Raw genomic sequence first — 8,763 nt, forward strand, 5'->3', positions numbered from 1 at the left:
TTTTCTGGTTTCTAGACATATCCATTACCTTTCTTAAGAAAATGATCTGCCCATTTGTGGCTGCAGAAATGGAAGTTCAGAGATAGCCCTGTCAATATCTGGGATTAGTAATAGAGACTTATTTGGTGTCTGGGATTCTGTTGTGTCATCCAAAGAGAATAGAGAAAGTTGAATGAGGTCCCCAGAAAGAGAAAAGGTAGGCTGGGATTATTATTCCCAATTTTTCCTTTCCATTTCTTGATTGACTCCTTGTTATAATACTATACCTCCATATATTTTGCCATGTGGCTTTGTTGACACTGTGGGAGACACAAGTAAATTACCTGCTTCATTGATGTTGGTCTTGGCCATAAGACTTACTTTGGCCAATGGAATGTTAGTGCTGTGATGTACTAGAGTCTATAAATATATTTTCATGATTTGGCTTGGCCTCTTGGACTCCTGTGATCCACCATGAGAAGAACATGCCCCACACAGCTCCTGGACCCCGGATGAGGAAATGTGAAGAGCTAGCCTGACAGTATCCTGCAAATTGGAGCCAGAACCAGCCAAACTGCTGTGTGAAGCAGTGGTGACCTAGCTGAATGAGAAAAATTATTTTTTTTTGCTGGATTATATATATATATATGTGTGTGTGTGTGTGTGTGTGTGTGTGTGTGTGTGTGTGTGTGTGGTGTCATGCAGTATTTTTCTAGCAATAGCTAATTATTATTGTAAACATCTGTGGAGCAGGTTGCATGATTCAATTGGGCAATATCAGTATGCAATTCACTTATTCATCATGTTTGTATTAAACCACTTCTTCTGGTCAGCATTGTACTGGGCTTTGAGCATTAAATAGGAATAATACAAGGTCATGGCTGGAGGAGAAAAGACAGTCAAGTAAAGTGAGAGATATCTAAAGCATAATGCACATGGGTGAGGCTAGGGCCATGTACAATGTGTTGTAGTCAAACAATATGCCCAGAGGGACTCAGGGAAAGTGACTCAGAGGTTGACATTTGGATCGGGTCTTCAAGGATGAATAGGACTTTATCCATAGAGGAGAAGAGGAGAATGTTCCAGGGTGAAGGAACAATGCAAAGGCAGGGCTGTGTTCGTGAAATGGAGAGTGGCTCAGTGTGGCTTAGAGAATCGAGGGGGATGGCAGGAAATAAGGCCAGAAAGTTGGACCAGGGCCATGTTGAAAGGTCCTCAGTCTAGGAAGTGTGGACTTTAAGTTTGTGGACTTTTAAAGGGAAGTCCCTACAATTTTAAATCAGTGGGTGATGCAACCAAACCCATGAATTAGAACAAGGTTTCTGAACATGTGGTCCTAGGACCCAGTAATTATTAGAAATGCAAATTCTAAGCCCAGGCTACTAAGCCAGAAACTGGGGTGGGCCCAGAAACCTGGTGTTTTGGAGGCCTGCTCAAGTTTTAGTTGTCATAATTTGGAGTGAGGGACTCATGCTGGGAAGTTTCTGAAGAGCTCCAGGAAAATCAAGAGGTCTTTCCACTGAAGTGGAAAGATTAGGAATTCTTACCACTCATCTGGCTCTGCAGCAACCACATCAAGGTGGCCAGAGCAGAGAGAGAGTAGACATTCATTCATTCATTCATTCATTCATTCATTCATTCATTCAGTTCCTTACTCATTTGCTCCACAATATTTTCTTGGCAGTGATTCTGAGAGGGTATTGAACTGGGTCTTGGAAAAAGAGCACTGGCAAAGAGGATGTTGTTTCCCTGTGAGGGACTCATGTCCAGGGCATCTGGCTGGAGCAAGATTCCAAATGTTTCCTAGCCTCTTTCTCTTTTTCTTTAAAAGATAATGAACAAATCTTTGATCAATTTCAATATCCTCAAGATATTGGCTATTATTGGTGGAACACTTATTATGTGCCAGACCCTGTTCAGTGATTGAATCCTGGAATTACAGCAGCTCCATGAGGAAGGTCCTATAATTATCCACTTTTTATCAGTAAGTGAATTGAGGCACATAGAGGATAAATATCCTGCCTATCTTCCTGCAAACCCACTAGTGCAGAATTGGGATTCAAGTCCAGCTGATCGCCATGCTGATGACATCTTTCAACCTGCTGGTTTGGAAGAATATTGGGAATTCCAGGAGAAACTAGGTAATCGTTACATTGTAAGAGCAGATTCTTGGAGGGTAACAAGGTGAAAACAACTTCATTCTTTTCTTCACCACCTGCTTGAACCTGCTGTATGGAAGTAGTTCCTTTCCTTGGAATGTCTAGTCACCTGTAGCTAATAAAAGGTTTTCTAGTTATTTGTTGTCACAAAGATGATCTCTCTTCAGTAATAAAACTATACAATCATAAGTGTTAGAACTCTATATTTCACTTAAGATTCTCGCTCAAGACACAGCTATATCAAGCCCTGGGGCTTGTTGAGGAATAGGCATGGTTGACTTCCTCTGGGTTTCTTCACCCTGGTCCTCTCACTCCTGACAACTGCTGCTTTCTCCAGGACCCCAGCAGCTCACTAGGAGAAAGAGCAGGGAGGACAGGTCAGGGACAGGAAATGTCCTGCTTGACTGGCACCAATGTCATTTGCCAATGGTTTCTGCAGACCATGGTGGATGGCTTAAGCCAACTCCAGGCTTGTGGGATTTCAAAGAAGATTCTTTATTTGGGGTGTACTTGTAGGCTCTCTGGAGAGATATACTGGGAACATCCAACTGTACTGCTAGGCTCATACCTTAGAAACATGTTCTCTGTGGCTGTTTGTTTTCTCAGCCTCTAGGAATTGAGGGTCCATCCTTGGCCAAGGTCACCAAACATCCCTCCAGGCCAGTTGTCTTTGCTGAGTTGTCATTTTTTTTTTTCATTTGGAACACTCTTGTATCCTTCATCCCAACAAACGTTGGGACTACTGGTCTCTCTGTACTCAGCCTCCTTCATTCCGTGGCTGTGGCTGCTGGCTGTTGCCTCTCTGCTTTTCCAGTTTGTATCAGATTCATCCACTGTTTGTTGTGTTCTGTAGACTCTACAAACCCATATCTAGCTCTCCAAGGGGGTTTCTTGAAAAACCCTCTTGCTTGGCTTGAGATGATAGGAATATATCCCTCCCTTTCCCCATGGGGATGTGGAAGTAATGTACTATATAACTCTCTAACAACTTTTCCTTTTCTTTTTTAAAAAAGCTTCAATTTCCAGTCATACCTAACTCCAATCCTTTTATATCTTAGAGGCATGTGAGGGCTAAGGGTAATAAAACTGGATTAGCCATGTCCTTTGGATGGTTTTAGTTAACACCAAGATAAAAAAAATTCCCTTGAAAACATCCTCATTAGTGGTATTATAAATTATTCATTTCTTAGGGTTCTCTCAAGAGCTTCCTTTCCACAGCCTTCTCTCCCTAGGACTTGAGAACTTTTTTATTTGCATTTAAGGAGATAATGAAAATTTGAGACATGTAGGCCGAGCTTTTTACTTGTTTAAAATTATGGGTAATAATTCTTTAAATGCGTATCAATCTTTAAAGTTGAGGGTGTTAACATAAGGAAGATGGAGAAATACCTTATCAAGGTTACCTCACTTGTGGTGGGTCAGAGGTCTAGTAACATACTCTGTAGATTCACTGATACTCTTAAATTTGTTTTTTTAATGTCCCTCCTTTGACCCTGACCTCTCAGACAAACTTCTGTAGCCACAGTAGCAAGATTTATACCATATTTCCTGAGTGAGGGAGAAAAGGAAAGTGAGCCACACAGTATACATTTTTGAAGGGAGAAATAAAGAAGGGAAAAGGGGAAGAGATTTACCATATGTTGTTGGAAACCTGATTTAAAGTTTCCTAGCAGTTGGAAGTAGAGACTAGAAATTGTAGCAATTTTTTATTCAAACTCCTACTGAACTGTGCAAGTTCTAAATATGGAATTTGCAAGAAAACCTTCAGAAGGATTAAGATACCTACATTTTCTTATCCTTAGGCTTGCTGAAAAAATATGAACAGTCTAGAAAAGAGAATGCACTCCATTTTAAAGTAACTAAATTATTTATTGCAGATGTGTAGCCAAGCATTAGTGCTGATTAAACAACAAGTTACTTAATTTAGCAAATACTTATTGACCATGTAATACGTGTCTTATGCTATACTAGGGGATTGGGGATTCAACAATGAATAAGAGATATAGTCTTCATCCTCACAAAATTATAATTTGATATCAGGAGTCAGATAAGTAAAATGGCAGTTATGATGTGTTGTGTTTAGGGTTATTAAGGAGAGGTCCAGAAAATGATAGGACCAGATAAGTGGTGCCTAATTTGGACTGGAGTCTTATAGTAGTGCCAAGAAGGTATCTTGAAGGAGGTGACATTTACTCCAAGAACTGCAGGGTGACCAAGTGTCAGTCAGATGCCTAGAAGAGACGAATATTCTAATAATACACAAAATGTTAATAATTAAAATGTAAATAAAGGAGGTCAATTTGAGATACAGAATTATTTAATCTCCAAATACAGACCAAATGCTCGAATGCAAGCACATTTTTTCCTAAAGTATTTAAGGATGTTGAAGATAGAGAACAAAGAGCTGGACTGCCCAGTATCCCTAAAGATGGCATGACAGAGTCACTGTGTTTGCACACGTTGCCATTTGTCTCTGATTATAGCTCCTCTAATGAAGGCAAATGTGTGCTGAGTCCCTCCAGAGGGTGGGATCTGTTGCTTACAGTTCATAAAAAGGATGCCAACTGGACAAGGCTTCAGAGCAGGGAGGGAGTCAAAGTGGGGGGAAAAAATCACACCTCTAAATAAACTTTTCATAGTCCCTTCAAGGAGGGGTCGGTGGTATGTGCATGGCCATTTGTCCTATGGTCCCTGTTGACTTTGGCTTATGAAGACAAATATACATTAGTAGAGTTGTTGAGAAACACTTAGTCCTTTATCCTTCCAGAATATTAAGAATTCCAGTGATTCCCCCTGCCCCCAACATTTCAGGCATTATGAATCACATGGAAAGTGCTCAGTGTTTACTAAATCAATTAATTAACAGGCAAGTTTATTCAAAAGTAGGAGGATGATTATAGGTTTGACGATATTCAGGGACTGCTTTTCTTCCTGTGTTCCTGTGGCTTCCCTTTGTCCTTTGCCCAGTTTTCTCTGCTTGGCTAAATCAGCACTGGCTCATCCTTGATGGCTGACTGCAAATGTCAGCTCCACGATTCCCTCTGCAGAGTGAAAAACTCCCTCTTCCAGCTCTCACAGTCCTTGTCCAGGCCGTGATCTTTACCAACCATGCTGTACTGGAGTGATTTTTGGCATGTTTGTTACTCCCATTCTGGGCTCCTTCATTTCCATGTCCAGGGTGCTTAGCCTGGGCCTTCCCACGAAGGGTTAATAGGTGTGTTTTGCATGAAGAAATCCTGTGTCCAGTGTTAGGTTTTGTATCTGTGACCAGAACACATGACAAGAATGATTCAGAGGAAGAAAATTTTATTTTGGCTCATGGTTTCAGAGGTTTAGTTCATGGTTGGTTGACTCCATTGCTTTGGGCCCAAGATGAGACAGAACATCATGGTGGAAGGGTGAGGCAAAGTGAAGGAGACTACTCTGTTCGTGGTGGCCAGGAACCAGAGAGGAAGAGGGGAACAGACCACAGGGAAGATGAACCCTTCCAGGGCATGCCCTTAGTGACCTACCTCCTCCAGTCAAGCCCTGCCTGCTGACAATGACTATTTGGTCCATTCAACTAGGATGAACTGGTTAAGTTACACCTCTGAATATTCCTACATTAACATTTGGGGGACACCTTATATCCAAACCATAACAGCCCACATATCAAATACTAATTGTACACAGTGTTCCCCTCCAGTATATTTGCAATCTTATTTCTAATACATTTTCCAATTCAACTGCCAGCTTTTAAGATCCACTTTTCACTTCATGGGTCAGTTAGAGCTCCCATTGGCCAACACCTTTGAGCACCTTGGCAGCGGTGCCTGGCACTGTCCCCCATGCTGCCTCTCATTGGAAGAGCTGGAATAAGGGGCCGTGGCATCAGCAGCTGTTAGAATCAAAGGTGCTCACTTGCTGCTTAATTTGAGAGCTCTGAGTTGAGGACCTGACATGGCCAACTAAAGAGCACTTCTGCAGCATAGAGGAAGGCTCACTGCTGGGCTCCTAAATCCTGTCCAGACTTGCATTCCTTTTCTCTAGAGGAAGAACAATCCTTGTGAAGAAGAAAGACAGTTGCTAGCCTGACTGGAGGCCTTTTAGAGACTCTTGGGATATTGAAAGGTGGTCAAATGCCAGGCATTTCCTTGCTGCTTTTTATGTGTAAAATTCCAGTGTGATTGTGTTGTTATTAAGGATTTATTTGATGAAACAATAACTTCATAGTAGAGTGGTTAAGTCTGAAGCCCAGTCAGCCTGAGTTCAGTTCCTGTTCCAGCCCTTATCAGCCATGTGATCTTGGGCTTTTTTGAACCTAGTAGTACCTCCTCATAGGGTTTTTGTGAGGATTAAATATGTCTTAGACGAGTATACAGACTTTCAGAACAGTATGCACTATACAAGTTGGTTATTAGTGTTCTAGTTGTTATTGTGTTAACATACTCCAAACACTACCATCTTCTAACAGTGTGTAAACTTGAGTTTTATCTTGAGTCCTGGGGATGTGGATCAGTGGTAAGAGCACTTGCCTAGCATGTGTGAAGCCCCGAGTTCAATCCCCCGTATGGTAAAAAGAAAAAGTTTTATCTTGAATGTCATTCTCTTTTGCTCTTGTCAGGGTATCTTGGTGACTATATATATAATTTCTTCTGCAGATAATTTAAAAATATTAAAGGTCTTTTGCAAACAGAGGCCTGGGTCAGACACATGAAATGGGATGGCTGCCCTTGCTTTTGAGAGTAGTGTGTGCATGGGAGAGCTCTCTCCCAGCTCCCAGTGGTACACACTCAGTTTCAGGGCTAGATCTGTACCTGAACTTCCATGATGACCATTCAGGGACTCAGAGTAAGATGGTGAGGGCAGCCCCCCATCAAGACACACGAGTTGCTGGAATCTACCCGTCAATTGTTTGTCAGACCACAAGGGTATAGCTCTTTCTTCTCCTTAAATATCAGATTCTGTTTCTCCCTGGTTAAAGTTAAAAGTGATTGTGTTTCCAGTTGGCATGGCACAAGTTCTACATTGCTAATAGGCTCCCTGGCACGATGCAAAGAGCCCATGTGCCAGTACTTGCAGTACTCATGGAGGACTGTGCTAATCTCTTTACCTAAATATAGTTGTGACTGTCACTATCCAACCTGTGGGTGGTGTGCAGTTGCCACCTGCATACCTTACAGAATTCACGTGTCATCTAATACCTTCCTGCTGCTGCCTTAGCAAGAACTTGGAGGTGTGGCATTAAAGTGGCATGGAAGCTAAGTGAATGGGAGCCAGGTCACAGGTTGTCCTGACCTTTGAGGTCTCACTGAACTTTATGGTGCCTCTGGTTCCTACCACCCCCCCCACCCCGCCAACCTGAATTGAAGCTTGGATGCTGACACCAATGCCATAATGATAGATACCTACTCTATATCTTGCCAAATCATGGCCACATTCCAGTGCAATCAATCATCTCTTGCTTAGCAGCAGTGAGGTGGCAGTCACAATGGAGAGGCATGGGGGTGGCTGCTCTGTGCTTCTAGACTTATACCACTGGGGAGCATGACTGCAAAATCCTTGCCACTCTCCACCCAGCAGCAGGGAAAGTGGCACCTTTGTGGCTTAGAGGCATGAAGTGCAAATGAGAAGGAGTTTATTTTCAGCAAAACATTCTAAATCATTACAATGACTGTAAGGAGACTTTTTACTAAAGCTTCTGGGCCACTGGTATGAATCATTAACTGCTTTTACCTTACACCCAGGCATGGGGCACTTTGTGGGGCTGGGCGTAGGTGCCCAGTGATTCAGTTATTTCTAGAGCAATTATTTTCCTGGTTTTCTTCATGCAAGAAGAAATTACCCATGTCAGTGTCATTTTTAAATGCCCTACTTTTAAAATGGGTTTTGCCTAGAGCAGGCGATGAGCCCTACCTGCCACCAGGTGAGGAGGAAAGGGTGGACAGGAATGAATATATTCAACTCCCTGAGTCTCTAGGTTGATGTAGGCAGGGCACTTGGCCTTCAAATTTTTATTTGGGAGGGACAACATTTAACCTTTATAATGTGCATACTGAGAAAGACTTCATGCTTTTTTTCATCTAGTACTTTCACTTTGTGCACAACGAGGAAAAATTCTCTAAAGAATTGGCTTTTTTTGAGAGAGAGAATTTTTAATATTTATTTTTTAGTTTTTGGCGGACACAACATCTTTGTTTGTATGTGGTGCTGAGGATCGAACCCGGGCCTCACGCACACCAGGCAAGCGTGCTACCGCCTGAGCCACATCCCCAGCCCTAAAGAATTGGCTTTTTAACTATGTTTTCTAAATCAGAGGAATATTTTTGTTTCCATAGGAAATTTTATACTGCTTAACAGTATGAAAAACTGGACTAACAACAATAATAACAACAGCAGGAAATATTGCCTGTTGATAAGTGGAAATGGCACCAGTTCTTATTTCCCCAGCTCCCTGAGAAATAGCTCAGCAGGTTTCTAATATCCTTGGTGCTGCTACCCTCTCTCTTCAGTTTGATTCCAGTTATTTTCTTCATGCCCACAGCCACCAATTTGATCCTTCACAAGGGCAATGGGATGTTATCAGGGAGCCTGAGTATTTTATTCTTCATGATTCAGGTGGGGTGCATGGAGATCTGGACACTTC

This window comes from Ictidomys tridecemlineatus, chromosome 1 (assembly GCF_052094955.1).
Source record: "Ictidomys tridecemlineatus isolate mIctTri1 chromosome 1, mIctTri1.hap1, whole genome shotgun sequence".
In the NCBI taxonomy this organism is placed as follows: Eukaryota; Metazoa; Chordata; class Mammalia; order Rodentia; family Sciuridae; genus Ictidomys; species Ictidomys tridecemlineatus.